Source organism: Rana temporaria, chromosome 9 (genome assembly GCF_905171775.1).
Source record: "Rana temporaria chromosome 9, aRanTem1.1, whole genome shotgun sequence".
Taxonomy (NCBI): domain Eukaryota; kingdom Metazoa; phylum Chordata; class Amphibia; order Anura; family Ranidae; genus Rana; species Rana temporaria.
Window position 1 is genome coordinate 157,725,769 of NC_053497.1, and position 20,097 is coordinate 157,745,865.

General features: G+C 44.4%; 1 pseudogene; it reads left to right on the top strand.

Moving 5' to 3' along the window:
* The first annotated feature begins 3,590 nt into the window (after positions 1-3,590).
* LOC120914606 lies at positions 3,591-4,757 on the top strand (annotated as a pseudogene).
* The last annotated feature ends 15,340 nt before the right edge of the window (positions 4,758-20,097 follow it).

A 20,097-nucleotide genomic window follows, 5' to 3' on the forward strand; every position in this document is an offset into this window, starting at 1 on the left:
ACATAGGAGGAGTTGCACGTGCTGAATTCTTTAATCTCAAAAGAGCTACCATCACTTCCTACTACTTCACATTTCCCCCTGTTGTGTGTTTGTACTGTTCGACAACATATACACCTGCCACAGGGAAAAAAACCTTTTAAATCAATTTTTATAGAAGGATTAGGGGGATCCAAAATTTTCCGGACAACCCTATCTCCGAAATTCGGTGCCTTTCGGTAAATGAACCTAGGCTGCTCTGGTATTACAGTCCCCAAATGTGTATCTCTAGCCAGTATGTACCAATGTTTGCGAAAGATTGTTTCAATATCTTTATATTGGGTATGAAAGCCTGTTAAAAATCCCCATTGGTGTTGATTCTTGCAATCAGCTACTTCTTTCTTCCTTAGACACTGTTCCCTCGGTACCTCTGCTACATCTCTTATGATGTCATTCAGTTTTGTTTCATTGTATCCCTTCTGTACAAATCTATGTTTCAACATAGTTGCTTGTTCTACATAATCAGATTCCTCAGTACAATTTCGCCTCACTCTCAAGAACTGTCCTTTCGGAATGTTACTTATCCACGCCGGATGATGTCCACTACGAATCGACAAGTAACTGTTCCGATCCGTAGTTTTGAAATGTACTTTGGTCTTCAATTTTCCACTTAGATGTTCAATATTGACATCGAGGAAATTAACTGAACTCATACTGATATTGTATTCAAGCTTGATGTTATTTCTATTATTATTAAGGTCTGTCAGGAACAATCTAAGATCCACCTCCGATCCCTCCCAAATGAGTAAGAGATCGTCGATGAATCTGCGGTAGAATATAAGTTGTTGTTTCTGATTGCGGAAGATATATCTATCTTCCCATTCCGCCATGAACAGGTTGGCGAGGCTGGGAGCAAACTTTGCTCCCATAGCCACGCCAACCTGTTGCGAGAAGAAGAAGCCATTGAACCAAAAATAGTTATGCGCCATGCAGAACTCCAAGGCTTGGCCCAGAAATTTCTTTTGGACATGGGGGATGTCGTCCCTCTTGCTTAATGCCCAATTTAATGCCAACGCAGCGTCCTCATGTTGAATTATGGTATAAAGGGACGCTACGTCCGCTGTTACCAGAATAATGTTGGACTCAGGATTGATATTTAATAGCTCCAAAGATATCAATAAATCCGCCGTATCTTTCAGGAACGCCTTGGTGCTACGAACACTGGGCTGGAGGAATTTATCTAAATACTCTCCCAACCTGGCAGTCACTGATCCAATCCCATTTACAATGGGCCGGGCCGGAGGGACCGTTGGGTGTTTATGAATCTTGGGAAGCGTATATATCACAGGAGTCCTACACACAGAGGGGGCCAAATAGGCTTTTTCTTTGGCATTTAGGGCATTAGTCCTGTATCCCCAACAAACTAGAGCATCTAATTGAGATTTGTAATCCTCAGTGGGGTCTGAGCCCAATCTCCTGTAGGTGGCAGGATCGCTTAATAAAGTGGTCAGTTGATTCAGATAAAACTCCTTATCCATAACGACCACCCCGCCTCCCTTGTCCGCTGGACGAATAATAATCTCCTTATTAGTTTCAAGGCTTTTTATTCCTTCCTTTATAAATTCTGGGTTCACCTTCTTCTTCTGGGGAAGTTCATCAATGTCCTTCAACACTAACTGCTTAAAGACCTCAATGTAATGGTTATTAAGATTTTGGGGATTGAATAGGGATCTATTCTTCAGGCCACTATCTACGTGCACATGGCTGAGGATTGGTGGTCACGGCGACTCTCGAGAGACCGTTCCCCTATTTAGGATTATATTTCACCCTCAGCATGTGACAAGCGCTACTATGCCCACACGATTTCATTTTTAATATTAACCTGGTAGTTTGTTTTCCCTTGTTTTGGTTTAAGAGTAGACTGCTGTGTGATATGTCAGTGTATTGGTTATACACTGCATTTCCGTCTGGGGCAACGCTGCGAGTATTGTCTATTAGCCACGGGGTATACGTGACCATCTGGCCGCGTCCCCCGTTGCTAGGACAACGCGGCACCCTGATGATAGCTCACGCTCATTTGTCATCCCGCGGGACACCGATTGGCTACGAGAGTAGCGCAACGTGATTGGTTGCGCTCCCCGTCGCCGGAGTGACAAATGAGACGCTATACATAGCTCCCGCCCACAGAAACGGCAATGCTCCCACCCTATTGGTCGCTGAGTCACACGTGACCGGGTGACGTGCTTTGCTGTCTCAGATGGTGCGATACACACACGCAATTTGCGGTGTGTTAATCGTCACTGACTGATTTGATTTGTTGATAGTATCCCTAAGTACATATAAAAGAGGGGAATGGGTGATTCGGCCACACCCATGAATAAGACAGGAAGTCGAAACATGTCGGGGCGTGGCCTAATCCATGTTTAAAGTTCCAAGTTACATCTAGGACCATTTGCAGCCATCTCCTAGCTGCTTTGGCTTTTCGAGTTAAAGAGACATCGTTTGAGTGGTGTGCTGTTCCAAGGATTGCGGTGAGAGTGTCCAGTTGATCGAGGGTCCGCCGTGACCACTGTTATCTTCAGTTAAGGATTTGAAGTGTGCAGCGATCTGCTATTACACAAAGTTTTGCTTTTGATTTTGTTTGTGAGTGCATTTTTTGGAGGTTCATTTGAGTGTTTTAATTAAACTGGTCTTTGCGTTTTTACACTATTGTGCACCTTCTCTTTTTTTGCATTGCTATTTGGAACATCTGTGAATCTAACATTGGAATTCATACATTGGTGACACCTTGGAGATATTCTCATTACAAGCTCGTTAGCCAAACACGAGAGTGGGAGGCGTAGTATTGTGGTGAGTGTCCACTGTGAGGGGGGATTGGAGCACTGAACACTGAGGTGTGGTGGAAGCCCTGGAAGAGTGGATCAATTATATTGAAGATATATGAACTCTCCTCTTTATACTTCACGTTTTTTTGTAACAATCACGGACTTTTTTTCACTTATTTGCATGTTTACATTTTTATGAGTTTATTCACTTATAATTGTGATATCACATTGTACATTTATACACATTTAGATTTGAATATTAATTTATTCTCTTAGCGCTGTGGTTTTATATTGGCACTTGATGTTTTTGATATACTCCTTTATTTTCAGCCTTGTATACTCCCAATCAAGTTGTCTGCGTTGATGAGTCCCTGATTAAATTTTCTGTCCGGCTGTCATTCAAACAGTATCTTCCCAGCAAGCGTGCCATATATGGGGTCAAGATGTATAAGCTCTGTGACAGGGCAACAGGCTTTGATCTAGGTTTATGGTTTACGAGGTAAGAGATCATTACGTAGAGACGGAGAACTACCCAGATTACATAGGAAGTGCTGGTAAGATAATGTGGGACTTGGTGTCACCCTTATTCGGAAAGGGGTACCACTTGTATGTGGACAATTACACAAGCATGCCACTTTTTAGTCACTTGTTTGATCATTGGATTGGTGCATGTGGCATCTAATCGCTGGGGCTTACCCCAGCGGCTTGTAGATTCCCATCTGAGGCTAGGGGAGAGAGCCTGCTAGAAGTGTAATAATTTGCTTGCTGTGAAGTGGAGGGATAATAAGAATGTTTCTGCCTTATCTCTCTGCGGCCATCGAGCAGCAGCCCGGAGCCCGGCCGTCAGCATGGCCGGGCTCGGTGTACTCTGAAAAGGGGGAAACGTCAGGCAAAAATGTGACTATGCCCGCAGTGTTCAAGGCTTCTATATGTCCAGATATAGTCAACTTTGCTCACACCAACCTGCGCAAGAACAGCAGGCAGCCGTTTTCAGATCCCCAAACCAGTGCCAAATCATGGGGTACAGGAAGGGCTGTTGCCTGTATCCCCCATGTCCGCGGCAGTGGAACGCACCGTTCTGGCCAGGGTGCGTTTGGAAACATGTGCCGAGGAGACCTGGAGATGCTGGCACAGTAGAGTCAATGTAACCCAGAAGCGATATGCGGTCTACTCTGCACTAGCTGCTTTTGCCCTGCCTGCGCTCATCATGTCTAAAAGTCACTGCATTGAGATCTCAGAGGTTCCATTGGTGGTTAAAGAAAAAATCGAAAGTTAGAAGACAAAGGAGGCCGTTCTGCTGCTGAAGAAGCTCAAAGCGTGGAATGACATCAAGAAGGTCTATGCTTTCCAACGTATGCGCGTGCTGGTAAGGGTAAGATGAGAAACCGCCGTCGCATCCAACGCAAAGGACCTTGTGTCATCTACAATGAAGATAATGGCATCATTAAAGCCTTCAGGCACATCCCAGGATTTGCGCTCCTTAATGTAAACAAACTAAATCTGTTGGGGCTGGCTCCCTGTGGTCACGTGGGACGGTTCTGCATCTGGACGGAGAGCGCCTTCTGCAAACTGGACGATCTTACTGGCACATGGCGCAAACCAGCCACCCTAAAGGCAAACTACAACCTTCCAATGCACAAAATGACAAACACAGATCTGAGCAGAATCTTGAAGAGTCTGGAGATCCAGAAGGCTCTGTGTGCTCCAATTAAGAAAGTGAAGCGCAGAGAACTCAAGAAGAACCCACTGAAGAACTTAAGAATCATGATGAGGCTAAATCCATATGCAAAGACTGCCAAACGCAACACGATCCTGCGTCAGCAAGAGAATATTAAGACAAAAGGAGAGGCCGTAGCAGCAAACCAAGGCAGCACCAGCCCCCGCAGAAGCAAAGGTGGTAGCGGCCAAGGCAGCAAAGGCCAAGGCAGCAGCCAAGAAATCTTAAAGTGACTTGTAGAAGTTCAGCACTTTGCATTTGTTACCAATAAAATGGCATTTAAACACTTGCTTACTGGGCACATATACCCCCTTCCTGCCCAGGCGAAATTTCAGTTTTCAGCACTGTGTCGCTTTAAATTAAAATTGCGCGGTCGTGCGACGTGCCTCCCAAACAAAATTGACATCCTTTTTTCCCCACAAATAGAGCTTTCTTTTGGTGGTATTTGATCACCTGCGGTTTTTATTTTTTGCGCTATAAACAAAGAGCGACAATTTTGAAAAAAAAAACAAATTTTTTACTTTTTGCTATATTAAATATCCCATTTAAAAAAAAAATGTTCTCAGTTTAGGCCGATATGTATTCTACAAAATCGCAATAAGCGTATAGTGATTGGTTTGCGCAAAAGTTATAGTGGCTACAAAATAGGGGTTAGAATTCTGAATATTTTTTTATTTTAATATTACTGTATAAATGTGACTGGCAGGGAAGGGGTTAACACTAGGGGGCGAGGAAGGGGTTAAAGCGAAGGTTCACCCGTACAATATACTTTTTCCCCTTAGATTGATGCTCGTTTTGTCTAGGGGAATCGGCTAGTTGTTTTAAAATATGAGCAGTACTTACGGTTTACGAGATGCATCCTCTCCGTCGCTTCCGGGTATGGGCTGTGGGACTGGGCGTTCCTATTTTGATTGACAGTCTTCCGAGAGGCTTCCGACGGTCGCATCCAACGCGTCACGATTTTCCAAAAGAAGCCGAACGTCGGTGCGCAGGCGCAGTATATAGCCGCACCGACGTTCGGCTTCTTTCGGCTACTAGTGACGCGATGGATGCGACCGTCGGAAGCCTCTCGGAAGACTGTCAATCAAGAAGGAACGCCCGCTCCCGAAGACCCATACGCGGAAGCGACGGAGAAGATGCATCTCGAAAACGGGTAAGTACGGATCATATTTTAAAACAACTAGCCGATTCCCTAGACAAAACGAGCAGGAATCTAAGGGGAAAAGGTCAAAAAAAAAAAAAAATGGGTGAACTCCCGCTTTAAATGTGTATCCTGGGAGTGATTCTTACTGTGGGTGGAGGGGACTGACTGGGGGAGGTGACCGATGCTGTGTCCCTATGTACAAGTGACACAGCATCTGTCTCCTCTCCCTGGCAGGACGTGGAGCTCTGTGTTTACACACAGAGCTCCACGTCCCTGCTCTGTCATTGCTGATCGCGGGTACCTGCCGGACATCGCGGCCGCCAGTCACACGCATCGGCATTTCGTGGCTGAAGGACGCAAGGCCGTAAAAAGACGGCCTCCTGGATTTAGAGCCATCTGGAGGCCGTCTTTTTACTATGGCCCGGGACTAAAGTAGTTATGAAAAAAAAAATTGTTTTTATTCTGTCCTCCCTTTACGCAGACACGACAGTCCAAATTCCTACGGCGACTGGTGTTGTAGAGAAACCCCTCTGAGTCCACGGAATATAAGCTTAATGTGGAAGAAGTGGACACCAACAACCAGTTGTTGGCACCGTATTTAACTGTCCCCAAGGCCAGACGCTGGTACAAAAAAGTGTCTGTATACTTATTCCAATTGGCTCTGCTGAACACTTATGCGTTATACAAAGCTTCATGATGAACTGGATCCTTCCTTAAATTTCAGGAAAAGATCATCACAGCCCTTCTGTTTCCAGACGGTGCTGTGGCCCAACTGCCCAATGCAAATGCAGTGAGCCAGCTGCATGGGAGGCATTTTCCGTATGTCCCACCTAGTACCCATACCAATCGATCACCCCAAAGATGTTGCGTCTGTAGCAAGTGCATATTTAGGTGCGACACCTGCTATTTTTGTCCCTCCTGTAATGACCATCCTGGTCTTTGCATTGGTGAATGTTTCAAACGCTACCATACACTTGTGGAGTTATTCGCGGAATGTACACACTTACACAGGGTCACCAAAAGATGCCATTGCATTTTTAGAGACCCAAACCTGGAACAGGCACAAACGAGACAACCATTACAATAACAGGCACAACCATTACAACAGGCACAACCATTACAACTAGGGATGAGCTTCTAGTTCGAGTCGAACTCATGTTCGACTCGAACCATTGCCTGTTCGGCGAACAACGAACAATTTGAGGTGTTCGCGGCAAATTCGAAAAGCTGCGGAACACCCTGTTAAAGTCTATGGGAGAAATCTAAAGTACTAATTTTAAAGGCCAATATGCAAGTAATTGTCCAAAAAAGAGTTTGGGGACCTGAGTCCTGTCCCAGGGGACATGTATCAATGCAAAAAAATTTTTTTTGGGAGCAGTGAATTTAATAATGCTTAGAGTGAAACAATAAAAGTGAAATATTCCTTTAAATTTCATACCTAAGGGGGGTGTAAAGTATGCCTGTGGAAAAGCGCATGTTTCCAGTACTTAGAACTGTCACTGAACAAAATGTAATTTCTGAAAGAAAAAAAGTCATTTAAAACCGGACTCGCGGCTATAATGAATTGTCGGCTCCCGGCAATTCAGAGAGGATTCATTCATAAAGAATAAAAATAAAAATAGCGTGGGGGTCCCCCCAAATTAAATTACTAGGCCCTTCAGGTCTGGTATGGATATTAAGGGGAAACCCCCGCCGTCAATTTAAAAAAAAAAAGCAGTTTTTTTTAAAAAAATTTAAAAATGGCGTGGAGTTCCCCCAAAAATCCACACCAGACCCCTTATCTAAGCACGTTAACCTGGCCGGCCACAGAAAAGAGGGGAGACAGAGTGCGGCCCCCCCTCTCCTGAACCGTACCAGGCCACATGCCCTCAACATGGGGAGGATGTCCCCATGTTGATAGGGACAAGGGCCTCATCCCCACAACCCTTGCCCGGTGGTTGTGGGGGTCTGCGGGCGGGGGGCTTATCAGAATCTGGGAGACCCCTTTAACAAAGGGGACCCCCAGATCCTGCCCCCTATGTGAATTGGTAATGGGGTACATTGTACCCCTACCATTTCACAAAGGAAGTGTAAATAGTTGTAAAAAACACACACACACACACACACACACACATACACACACAGTAGAAAAAAGTCCTTTATTAATAAAAAAAAAAAAAAAAAAAAAAATCCAGCGGTGGTAATCCACTCGGTCCCGGCTCCCTGCTCCAATTTTGTCTGTATCCAGCGATGGGTGATCTCCTCTGCGGTCCAGCGATAAGATCATCCGGGATCCATAGTGCAGCATCACCGACCGCCTCTCTCCGCCGGACACAGCCCGGCGAATGAGCGGCTGAAGCTGTGACATTTCTTTTATTGGTGAGACGGGGCCACTCGTCACATGACCCGCCCCTTCTGACGCAAGGGGTAAGCCAGGCTTCCCCAGTGACGTAGCAGAGGGTGCGTCAGAGGGGGGCGGGGTCACGGGAGTGGAGTGTGGAGTCGGTAGATAAATGTTCAGACTCCTCAGTTTTTTGTACTTCCGACTCCGACTCCCTGACTACTCTATTAATATGCAAATGTATTTTATACATTCCTTGAAGGAAAGAAAGGCAACATACATGTCATTACCACAGGACTACTGGCTGGGAAGCCAACAGTCTACTGTATTGAACAGTTTAAGCAAAAGACAAACACAATGAAAACAACAACGTTTTATAAAAAAATAAATTATTAATCAATCAAGTGGCTGGATAGTAGCAGCAGGCATAAACATCAGGAACAGGAACTTTACCAGTTTCAAAATACAAACCACAGTCTTGAACTATTGACCCTCCATCCCCTTCACTTATACAAGTGTCTCTAGTCCTGCAAAAAACATATTTACTTAATCCCTTATCAGAGAGAGGCTAGGTTACCCATGGGCGCTGCGTTCCCTATAACAGCAGAACACAACACTATGGAAAGTATAAAGTATTGCAGTGCCTAATTGTGCGTTGCGTGCCATATAGTGAAGCACGTGTTCATTTTGTGGTTACGTGAGGCACTGCTCGCATTGGTCTTTATTCTTACAGTAGAGAAGTCATTAATTATAACTTTTTGTGAATTGGGATATTTAAACTTGCTTTTTTTTAATTCCAATCTAAATTTAGTAGGAGTCGGAGCATTGTTTGCCAACTCCGACTCCAGGTACCCAAAATTTCCTCTGACTCCACAGCACTGGCAGAGACAGTTCTAAGTACAGGAAAATGCGCTATTTCACATGCTAACTTTAACCCCCCCCCCCCCCCCCCGGTACAACATTTAAAGGAATATTTCACTTTTATGGTTTCACTTTTAGCATTATTAAATTCACTGCTCCCGAAAAACGGCAGTTTTTAAAAAAAAATGTTGCATTGATACATGTCCCCTGGGGCAGGACCCAGGTCCCCAAACACTTTTTAGGACAATAACTTGCATATTAGCCTTTAAAATTAGCACTTTAGATTTCAAACGTTCGAGTCCCATAGACTTTAACGGGGTTCTAAAGTTCACACGAACGGTTGGTGTGTTCGCAAATTCTGGTGCGAACTGAACAGGGGGGTGTCTGGCTCATCCCCAATTACAACAGGTACAACCATTACAATAGGCACAACCATTACAACAGGCACAAATATAAAAGTGTAAAAAAAAAAAACGTTGAAAAAAAAAATATATAAAATAAAAAAGCCGAAAATAGTTATTGTTTTCTTCTTTCTCTATTCTCTTTCTATTGCTCTGTCTCTATTCGGCTCTGTTTTATTGTATTTTGAACTGCAATGTTTTATTGACACTGTGTTTTATCATGTTTGCTTTTCAGGTATGTAATTATTTTATACTTTACGGTTTTATTGTTAACCTTTTTGTTTTCAGGTACTCCATTCAACTGCAGCACTGATTTATCTGATTTCACCACCACAGTTTAAAAAAAAATGGTGCATGTATGCCCATCATTAGAAGTGGGTGGATGAAGGGTGGTATTCTAATGGTGGTCATACCCACAGGCTGCATGAAAAAAAAGAGCATTACAATGTATGCCCAACAAGGATCAGGAATGTACTGTTATGTTGCTGGACTTTGAGTGGTTATTCCAGAATGATGCCTGCGGGTTTAGGTATCATCTTGGCATCATTCTTTTCAGCCAGCGGTCGGCTTTCATGTAAAAGCAATCTTAGCAGCTAATTAGCCCCTTTTTTTTTTCTTTTTAAGTGTATTTTGTGCGTGTACTCGAGAGAGGAGCCGGACTGCAGGAGTTGGAAGTAGGCAGGCCTCCCCCAGAGGCAATCTGCCACCTTTCTCCATGCCCCGGGTGGCAATGGTGGGTGTGTGAGGGGGTCCTCCCACATAGCCCGCCCTACCTGCTCCGCTTTGAAGTCCAACGGGGCAGAGGGACTCCCTATAAGGGAGTGAGAGGATTTACCCGCTCAACCAGCCCCGTTAGTCCTTTGCCTCTCTTTTTAGAGACCGCGTGGTCAAAGTGCGTGCATGTTAACCCAATTTCGAGTGCGTGTAAGTGTGGTGGTTTTTGTGGGAGGGGGGTGGGCGTACTAAGCGCAGGCTTACCTCGTATAGCACACCTACCGGGAGCCAGGCTGAGACCACCAAACTCAATTCACATGTAGCTGAGACCGGCATCCAAACCCCTAGCTTCAGAGGTGAATGGCTTGTCAGCGCAGTGCCAATCGCGTTGAGCCACCGCAGCTCCAGAGCTAATTAGCCTCTTGACTGCTTTTACAAGCAGTGGAAGGGAACGTCCTCCCCACCGTCTTCCATGGTTTTCTCGGGCTCTTCTGTCCCAACAGGAAACCCGAGAATGTAGCCGGCGGTTCTACCAGCTGACCATAGAGCTGATTAGAGGCTAAAACCAGAGGCTACAAGCATTTCATGACTTAAATTTCACAGGATATAAACTGAGCCATTGGAAAATTGGGAAAGCATTTTATCACACTGATCTTGGTGTGGTCAGATGCTTTGAGGGCAGATGAGAGATCTAGGGTCAAATAGACCCAATTTATTTATTTTAAAGAAAGAGTACCTGGCACTACATTTGCTATCATAGGGGATATTTACATTCCCTGAGATAATAAAAATGTAAAAAAATTTAAAAAAATTAAAACAAAAACAATGAAACAAAAAAAGCAAAAAGAGCACTCTTCCCCCCGTGCTCATACGTAAAAGCGAACGCAAGCGTCGATCTGGTGTCATATGTAAACAGAAATTGAACCATGTGTGTGAGGTATCACCGCAAAGGTCAGATCGAGGGCAGAAATGTTAGTAGTAGACCTCCTATGTAAATCTAAAGTGGTAACCTGTAAATGCTTTTAAAAATGTATGTAGTTTGTCGCTGCTGCACATTTGTGCGCAACTTTAAAGCATGTTGTTTTTGGTATCCATGTACTTGGCATAAGATCATCTTTTATTTCAACATTTGGGCAATATAGTGTGTTTTAGTGCATTAAAATAAAGTTTTTTTTCCCCAAAAAGTTGGGTTCGAAAATTGTTTTGCAAATACTAAAAAAAACACTGAAAAATACTGAAAAAAAAATACAACACTCAACATTTTAATATGTAGGGCATTTGCTTTAAAAAATATATAATGTTTGGGTTCAAGGTAATTTTCGTGAAAACATTTTTTTTTTTATGTAAACAAAAAGTGTCAGAAAATAGGATTTTTTAATACAGCTTACCTGTAAAATCCTTTTCTTGGAAATACATCACGGGACGCAGGACCTTAATTACTTAATGGGTTATATAGTCACCACAGGTGATTTGACACTGGCAAACCCAATTAAAATTGAGTTCCTCCCCTATATAACCCCTCCCAAATGGAGAGTACCACAGCTTTTTCGCCAGTGTTAAGGTGGTTGGTGACGGTCAACATGTGCCAATAAGAAAAATGTTCTTTTGATGGTCTGGCTGCAGAGACCTAGGAGCTATAACCGCAACCATTCCTCGGTCTGATATTAAAGGCCTAAGATGGTTGGTAACCGGGCCTTGTGTAAGAAGAAACGAGGTTTGTCTGTAAAGACTCTCTGCGGAGGTCTGTGCTCTGGGATCCAGACTTTGGTGTACCAATACATCCGTGGCACAAAAAGTTTCTGGCAGAGTCTTCTACAGGTCCAGGTATGAGCTTTTCTCTAATAAAACCCTTTGTAAACCTAGGTTGACACAACTTGCCCGCCATGATGGGTGAAAGCTGGAACTACATTTGGTAGCTTTCCTGCGGCGTGGATCAGGTAAGATCATTTATTTTTTTATGTATTACCTTCTTGTAATAGGATGTCTTTCCTGGTTTTCACCACTGGAGGGAGTAAGTGCAACCTGGTGTTTTCTTACATGCCCTCCAGTAACTCTCCTGCTTCCTCGTCTCCTGGGTGCCACCATGACAGCGCGCGCATGTGCGAACGTTCGCGCCAGAAACTACAGTATGGAGACATGGATAGTCTCCATTCTGAAGAAACGTGGGCTCTCAGGACTAGTCCTATCCACCCTGGTTAATGCTAGGAACCCAGAAAATGTACCCTAGTTTGAAGACGCTATAACTTTTGCGCAAATCCATAAATATAAGCTTATTGAATTTTTTTTACCCAAGACATGTTGCTGAATACATTTTGGCCTAAATGTATGACTAAAATTGAGTTTATTGTATTTTTTTTTTATAACAAAAAGTTAAGATAAATAATTTCACCTGGTGAAGCACATTAGCACGCAAGGACCCCTTGTAGCAACACATGCGGAGAAAAGCGGGGCATGCACACCTCTTAGGACGCCATTTAAATGCTGGTCAGCGGCTTTTAACGGTTGACACTGCCAAAGACACTCAGTGCCGGTCAGAGGCACTTTATATTGTAAGTGTTATTTTTTACCTTTTTTAAATAAATATATTTTTAACATACTACACCATGATGAGCCCCTTGTCTTTGAGGATTTAAGGATACCTTGTAAAAGGAAAAAGGAGGTAACACCCACTGACGGATAAAGAAAAGACACCACCTTGGAGCTTATTAATATCTGGGGTCTGGTGAGTGTTGATTTTAACCATTGGTGATGGTGGCACATTTTTTATCGGGTGGAAGAGATAGCGGCACTTGTCTGTATACAGCACCACCAACATTGAACCTTTTGTTTGCTGGAACCTACTGTATAGGATCAAGATTGCTTGTCATTGGACTATTTTCAGTGCAGCTAGCACATTGCACTTTTTATTGGTTGTTTGATAACTATATATATATATATATTTTTTTTTTTGCTATACATAAACATTTTTGGGGATTACCTGTTTCCAATACCAGTTATTGGACAATTCACGGTGCAGTTGGCACATTGCACATTGTGTGTTTTATATAGTATAATTTTTTCTGTATTGTTTTCATTATTTAGCCGGCTAGTAGCAGCAACGATAGCCACTCTTTCACAGGAGCACTGTGGCATATTGATTGATATTTATATTTGTGATTCAAAAACAGTGTCACATATGCATGATTTAAATTTAATTTATATATTTTCACAGATTGTTTGTTTGTATTTAGGTTACTCACATTTAAGATTGGGCACATTGTGGCCCTGATATATATATTCCATTTATGGTTGAGGGTGTATTATATTAAGTCACAGCTCACATTTCCAGAGACTAAACCCTCTGGATAATTAGATCAGCGCAGTAACATTTTTTCCTATGCATTTAAAAGCCATAAAAGAAGCTCTATTTGTGGGGAAAAAAGGACGCAAAATTCATTTGGGTATAACATTGCATGACCACGCAATTACCAGTTAAAGCAGCGCAGTGCCAAATTGTAAAAAATGTTCTGGTCATTCAGCAGCCTAATCCTGCGGGGCTGAAGTGGTTAATAAAAAAAACATCTTTCAACAATGCAAGCACACATCTACAAGAAGTGGTAAAAAAACAGATGGCCAAAATTCAATTGTGTTTAAAAAAATAAAATACCATCTCAAATCTAAAAAAAATGGTCAAAACTTCATACATAAGTCAAATTAATAAAAAAAGGTAGTACGATTCCGATCATATCAAGTTATGAATGCCAATAATTGTCAGCATTCTCCGATGCAAAGGCCAGGTTGGGAGGGACATTGGGGACAATGGAAACTGGTGTCTTTCCCAACTCCTCTTTTGGTGCACACCAGATATTTTTTTTGGCATCATCTTCAGAATCATGATGGTGGAATATTGTCAGGAAAATGGCGCTCATGCAGTCTGCTGACACAATCGGAGCAAATGCTTTTTGGGGGGGGGGGTCCTTGCTGATAGATCAGGGCAGTGACAATATCTTCAATGAATTTGACGAAGGGGTTGGGTATTTCCGTTGATTTGTGGTAGGTGATGTATGCATTATAAATGGCCAAATGGAAGAAGTAGATTACAGCAAGGCTTTTGAATGGGACCGCTTCTTCTGCAAAGTTCCACCGAGGTGTCATCGTGGATGGTGGACATGATGCAAACCAGGGCTCAATGAAATCCGGGCACCAGGTCACAATTGCGACTAGAATTAGCGACCTGGTGCCTGGGGAAGGCCGCAAAGCCGTGTCCTCAATTACTGGCTGGCGCGGTGGGGGAGGTGGGGGCGCACGGAGACACAGGATATGTCAGTTGGTATGACAAGACTAATGGAGCTTCCCCTGTGTTTTCACTGCCATCTCCTTCCCTCTAATTAGAACCCCCAAACATTATATATATTTTTTATTCTAACACCCTAGAGAATAAAATAGCTGTCGTTGCAATACTTTCTGTCATAGCGGTCTTAAAAAATTCTACAGCTTGCATGTTTTGAGTTACAGAGGAGGTCTAGAATTATTGATCTCGCTCTACCAACCGCGGCGATACCTCACATGTGTGGTTTAAACACCGCTTTCATATGCCGGCGCTACTCACGTATGCGCTCTCTTCTGCGCGCAAGCTCGACGGGGCGCGTTTCTGGCTCCTAACTTTTTTAGCTGGCTCCTAGATTCTAAGCAAATTTGTCAAACCCTGATGTAAACATCTTTCCTATCCCTTCACAGCCAACACTTTCACGTTCCTCAGGCTTGTCAATTCCCCTTTTGTAACCTTGTGGTGACTGGACACTGTGGGAAGCCTTTCCTGATTTTTCTTGCTGTACCACAGTTTTCTTCAAGTATAGGTGGCAAAAAAAGGGGGAAAACTGGTATAGTAATTGTCCATGTAAATGTGATACACCTTTTGGAGGAGTGGGAATACCAACGCCAAGACAATTTTCCCGCTTATCCCCATGTACGTTGGACTCTCAGGGGGCTGGAGCTGGGAGTCTTTGCCTTCGTACACACGAAAGGCGCATGCACATATCCGGAGGAGCTTTCACAGAGCTTGTTGAGCTTTAATCCGTACCTCGCATTTGTTTTTTTTTCAAAGTGGGCATCAGTTTTGGTTAATTTCATGACAAAAGAAATTCTCAATTAAATTGTGTGGGTATCTTTTTTTCATGAAAATAGTGCCTAAAGATTTTGGCTTTTTAAACCAAAATCTTTATCTAGGGTACAGTTCCTTCTTAACCTGTTCCATACCGGGCTATAGTATGGGTGGGTGGGTGTCATATGACATCCTCTGCCGTTTGCCGCTAATGCGGGCCCCCGGGGGTCTGAAGCATGGGTCCAATCATATCCGGTCACTTTGAAGCTTGTTGTGCACTCCGCTCAGGGATGAGGCGTGTCCCTCGGACACAGCCCATCCCCGATCAGTGTAAAGAGCCAATGAAATTGGCTCTTTACCACATGGCCGGCTGTGTCCAATCAAGTGTAAACATACCAGGTGTGTCCAATCAAGTGTAAACATACCAGGTGTGACAGACTCAGCCGGGACATCCCCGGACCCTCTTATGTCTAAAATCATCCTAGGTACACTAGGGGCATAGGATGAAATTATATCTTGGACTACCTGAGATGGGATTATTATGTAATTATTATCCACAATATATTCCAGGATATCTGTAAAGAACTATTTACTGTTTGTTGATTCTGAACTCAACAGGTTTATTGTAAGAGTGACTCATTCATAATGTTGGGACACATACTGTTAGATGTTAATGTCACCAACTCTAGCCATCTGTCTGTTACCTGTGCTAATTGACCCTGCTATTGTTTGAAGAAATCTTGTGTTTACACTTATGTGTATTGTATAGCAGGTGCACGAGGAGACGCAACGTCTACTCTGATAGGTCATATCTATGAGTCGCCTAGTCTGGGTAAATGATTAGTTAATTAGCTCATGTTAATTTATGTTCTGGTTACCGCCTCTAACTGTATATAAGGTTGTATTCCTGGTTCTATTAAACACTCCATGTTCAGCAGACAAACAAGTCTTGTCTACTTGATAGCAGCTGGAATATCTGGTATCTATATCCGGACTGATAGGAAACGGTATATGACGGAAGCACTCAAGCGCAGTGTGGGACGTTCCGTTACACCAGGATTAACGGCTGTTACTGGGTTCTCCCCCTTACACCGATCCAGTATGAAAAGGAGATTGTGGAACAGTGACTTACAGATTACTGTGTGCTATTACTACTGTGCCCAGATTGCCCACCCCCTGAATAAAGAGGATCCGTCATCATCCCGGAGTACCTGTCACCCCGTCAGGAGTACCTGTCCAGTGAGCCCAGCAGTGCCTGTCATGCAGCCAAATTCTACCCGATGAGCAGCGCATTAGTTCCGGTTGTGCAGCCCATCAGTGTCACCTGTCATACAGCCAATGTCCAGAAAAGTATACACTCCAGAAGAGGCATATCAAATGCTAAGCCTGACCGATGAGAGCAGCAGGGAGCTCTCACCGCCCTAGTACAGTTCCGAGTCCAATTATGATTCTGTTTCGCAATACGAGACCCCCAAAGGCAGGGCATCCAAATCGGAGGAATAGGTAGTCCATCCTAAACTAACACGGTCTGAAGGCCAGGAAGCCATCAACAGCGCCAGACACCCCAATGGCCAATCGGCGCTAGACCCCAGGAGGAGAGGCTTAGTGCTGGAAATTCACGCCAGACCCAAAGAATTAGGGCCCAAACCCATCTTCCGGATGCCTTGGCAAACCCATTGTGGCTGCCTTCTAGCACAGGGTCAGTGACAATCCCCCTTTTCACAGCACAATCAGGTGTGTAGGCCAAAACCAGTTGACTGAGTTACTTAAAAGCATTGTGGCCAAACTAATCTATTTGCCCGTCGGTATATAGAAAACAACCCCAACTGCTATGCCCACTCTTTTGAATGGAGACCTTTAAGAGTGTAAGAGCTTAGATTGTTTTTGGGCCTTACAAAAAACAAAAACGAACTGCATGCATATTGGTCTACCAACCCTATCCAACACATGCCAATTTTTTCAGCTGTGATGTCCAGGTTCCACTATAACATGATCATGCGGTTCCAACATTTAAGTGATAACTCGCAGTGCCCCCCCCCCCCCCCCCGAAATCACCCAAACTTTGATAACTATATAAAATAGTTTGCCCCCCCAATTTATTATTTTATTAAGAGGTTTGCAGAACTTTATATCCCTGACTAGAACATCTCTGTGGACGAACAAATCCGTGGTCCATTTCACAGTTCGGCTGTGAATCAAGCAGTATATCCCCAGTAAGAGGGCAAGGTACAGATTAAAGCTCAACAAGCTCTGTGAAAGATACTCCGGATATGTGCATGTGCCTTTCGTGTGTACGAAGGCAAAGACTCCCAGCTCCAGCCCCCTGAGAGTCCAACGTACATGGGAATAAGCATGAAAATTGTCTGGGAGTTGGTATTCCCACTCCTCCAAAAGGGGTATCACATTTACATGGACAATTACTATACCAGTTTTCCCCTTTTTTCGCCACCGTATAGAAAACTTTGGCCTGCGGTACAGCAAGAAAAAACAGGAAAGGCTTCCCACAGCGTCTAGTCACCACAAGGTTACAAAAGGGGAATCGACAAGCCTGAGGAATGAGGAAGTGTTGGCCGTGAAGTGAAGGGATAAAAAAGATGTTTACATCATGTCCACCATCCACAATGACACCTCGGTGGAACTTTGCAGAAGATGCAGCCCCGTTCAAAAGCCTTGCTGTATCCACAAAAACAATAAGTTCATGGGGGGTTGTAACGGACACAGGCATGCTGCCGAGACAGTTATAATCTTCGTGCAGGGGGACTACAAGGAACTGCATGGCTTGTCACAAATGGATGTACCACATTGTATTCTGAGCTCAAAGGGTTAATTGGACAAGTCTCTTTCATTGCTTTAATGCTAATGTTCCCTTCGCATACCTAATGAACCCTCTTTTGTGTGCAGGTAAACAGCCCCCCTGTGAGGTGTATGCTGATGGGGATTATGTGTGAGTGATAATTGTTTTAAAGGTTAATTGAATTCTATGTGCCTGGCCAGGAAATGTTAAGTGGGGTGAGGTGCCGAAGCGTCTAGAAACTGGCCAAGTGATTAATTCAAGGAGATGTCATTGTTTCAGGGGGTCTGTGTTGAAGCCCCCTACTGGGAAAGGGGAGGGCGGAAACTGTCATTGTTCTTGTAACAGTTGTAACCAGATATAAGCAGGTGAAATATGCCAAATAAAGTCAGTCTGCTTGACCCTCCAAACGTAGCACGTCTCGTTTCTTGGAAGGGCGTTCGATGGGATATACCGGCGGTACCTGCATATCGCAGCTTGCCAGGGAAAAGGACGTCTCCAACGGCCGATACCCCTCACTACCAGTGGGTAGCCGTTACAGGGGTGTATCCATAAATACAATAAGTTCATGGTGGGGCTGGATTTAAACTATCAAATGCTGCAGCCCTAACACGAAAGTCCCTCTTCTGGTATAAAAAAATTGCAATCTACTTCTTCCATTTGGCCATTTATAATGCATACGTCACCTATCACAAATCAACGGAAATACCCAACCCCTTCGTCAAATTTATTAAAGATATTGTCACTGCCCTGATCTATCAGCAAGGATTCCCCCCCCCCCCAAAAAGCATTCGCTCCGATTGTTTCAGCAGACTGCACGAGCGCCATTTTTCTGACAATATCCCACCATCATGAACCTGAAGATAATGCCCAAAAAAATTCTGATGTGCACCAAAAGAGTTAGGACACCAATTTTCATTGTCCCCAATGTCCCTCCCAACCTGGCCTTTGCATCGGAGGATGCTTCAGACACTAGCACTCGTAAACTATTAACCCAAATTTCTAATAGACTGCCATTTGCCCATTTTCAATTTCTGTGCTGATTATTTCCCTGGCACCTCAACCAACCATATCACTGCCTTCCATGTGAACAGACCCGAAAACGGAAGCTCTGGATATTAAGGGGGCCGCATTCAGTGTAGCATCACAGACATACACAAGGCCCAGGACCAGCTGGTCCGCCAGCCTAATAAATTCAGGAGGGAGTCGGTCCTCCTCCACAGTCTGGTGCAAAACCTTTGCCCATTCAGTGAGTATCTGAGACAACAGGGTCGCAGCCACAATAGACCGCAATGCAGACCCCAGCATGGTAAACATGGAGTGGTTCAGTGCCACGGACCTCTTATCAGTATGGTCTTTGAAGGCAGGGGTCCCTTCTATAGGGAGAGTGGTCACCTTAATTAACCTGGCAACAGGGGGTCCACTATCGGAGGAGAAGCCCATTTTTTCAAGAGGCTCTCCTCAAAGGGGTACCGAACCACCAGGCGCTGAGGAACTACAAAGGACTTGTGCGGCGTTTTCCATTCCTTACCAATAAACTTGTCAAAAAAGGACACAGAAGAAAAAACCTTCACAGAGCGGTTTGATTTGTGTGACCCACAAAAGACAGAGCCCTCAGAGGATGCCTCAGCTGCACCATTAATCTTAAGGGAGTCCCTTACAGCATTAACAAGCGCACTGACATGTGCTCTGTCCAGTAATGACTAGAGGTCGACCGATATGGGTTTTTCTCTGGCCGATGCCGATATTTAGAAATCGGGGCAGCCGATGGCCGATATATGAGGCCGATTTTTGCGACCGATATTTTGGGCCGATTTTTGGATTGGGATGCATTGTGGAGGATAATGGATGGTGCTGGGCGTAAGTGGGAGATGCGTTGTGGAGGGGGATGGATGGTGCTGGGCGTGGGTTGGAGATGCATTGTGGAGGGGGATGGATGAATGGTGCTGGGTGTGGGTGGGGGATGTGTTGTGGAGGGGGATAGATGGATGGTGCTGGAGGTGGATGTGTTGTGGAGGGGGATGGATGGATGATGCTGGCCGTGTGTGGGGGATGTGTTGTGGAGGGGGATGGCTGGATGTTGCTGGCCGTGGAGGGGGGATGCGTTGTGGAGGGGAAGATATGGATGGTGCTGGCTGTGGATGGAGGGAAGGGGGTGGATGGATGGAGCTGGCCCTGGGTGGGGAAAGCATTGTGGAGGGGGATGGAGGGATGGAGCTGGCCCTGGGTGGAGGATGCATTGTGGAGGGGGAGAGATGGATGGTGCTG